We start from the raw sequence: 1,206 nt of genomic DNA, 5'->3' as shown, positions 1-1,206 counted from the left end.
GTGCATCCAGGAACCAAGGAGCCAGCGGTGCATCCAGGAACCATGAAGCCAGCAGTGCGGCCAGGAACCAAGGAGCCAGCGGTGGAAACAGATGACTGATTAGAAACTGGTTGCAGCTGTGAGGAGAGAAAGTTGGACAGTTGAGGGAGAGTACACAGGGCACTATAAAATAAATGTAGCACTAAAGAATAACTAGACTTAAGAAACATAATAAAATAAGAGTAATGATGCGTTCACATCAAACCCGTCTGGTTTACATTCAAAGTCTATGTGGAGGAGCATCGAGGGCCCGCATCTGAAGCCTTTGATGCGTCAAGCGCATCCAACGCATCCAACAAATACAAGCTTCTGCATTCAACGTGAACATGTCAAAGCTAAAGCTTGGAACCCGTTTTGTGTGAACGCACCATGACTAAGAAAAGGACTAGACACACTAACTATACTAAAAACGAACTGAAATAAAAGTAGAAACAATCTAGAACTAATAGAAAGAACTAAGGAATACAAATAACAAAACCCAGAACAAACTAAAGCAACCCAAGATCCTGACACCCAGCGATTCAGGACCTCGTTGCAAAGCATCAGTTGTACTGCGATGCAGCTCCCAAAATTAAACGTAATGAAATCGTAATTAAATCAGTTAAATGTCATTTGGTTCTTTCCTAAGAATACTGTCTGATATCCTGAAAGGGCCTGAGAGAAAATGTTGATGCTTCTTTGATAAAGATTCACTGACTTTCTGACTAATTTGTGTTTTTATAGTGAATTAAAGATGAGCGAACAGCAGGGAAGTATTAAAGACCTTACAACAGAAAAAAGCAACTGATTGACGAAAGACAGATGGTGAAGTTGAGCCAAACAATTCGAGAGAGAGAAGAGGTGATCCGAAAGAGGGAGGAGCTGAACCGAAAGAGACATGAGCTGAACCAAGAGAGAGAGGAGCTCACCAGAAAAAGAGAGGAGCAGAACCGAAAGAGAGAGGAGCTGAACCGAAAGAGAGAGGAGCTGAACCGAGAGAGAGGGGAACTGAACCAAGAGAGAGAGGAGGCGACCGGGGAGGCAGAGGAGGCAACCCGAGAGACAGAGGAGGCGACCCGAGAGGCAGAGGGGGCGACCAGGGAGGCAACAGAGGCGACCCGAGAGACAGAGGAGGCGACCAGGGAGGCAGAGGAGGCGACCCGGGAGGCAGAGGAGGCGACCCGAGAG

At 46.5% G+C, this 1,206-nt stretch overlaps 1 protein-coding gene across 1 annotated transcript in view; it reads left to right on the top strand.

Annotated features, from left to right (window-relative positions):
- Nucleotides 1–1,006, top strand: part of LOC103477540 (killer cell lectin-like receptor subfamily F member 1) — an 18,397-nt gene extending 17,391 nt beyond the window's left edge. Inside the window, exon 8 of the mRNA XM_008430699.2 lies at nt 763–1,006. The gene's annotated coding sequence lies outside the window, so the exon portion shown is untranslated. The remainder of the gene's footprint in view (nt 1–762) is intronic.
- The last annotated feature ends 200 nt before the right edge of the window (nt 1,007–1,206 follow it).

This window comes from Poecilia reticulata, linkage group LG16, assembly GCF_000633615.1.
Source record: "Poecilia reticulata strain Guanapo linkage group LG16, Guppy_female_1.0+MT, whole genome shotgun sequence".
In the NCBI taxonomy this organism is placed as follows: domain Eukaryota; kingdom Metazoa; phylum Chordata; class Actinopteri; order Cyprinodontiformes; family Poeciliidae; genus Poecilia; species Poecilia reticulata.
Note: the sequence above shows the minus strand (reverse complement) of the source record. Positions and strands in the feature narration are given on the sequence as shown.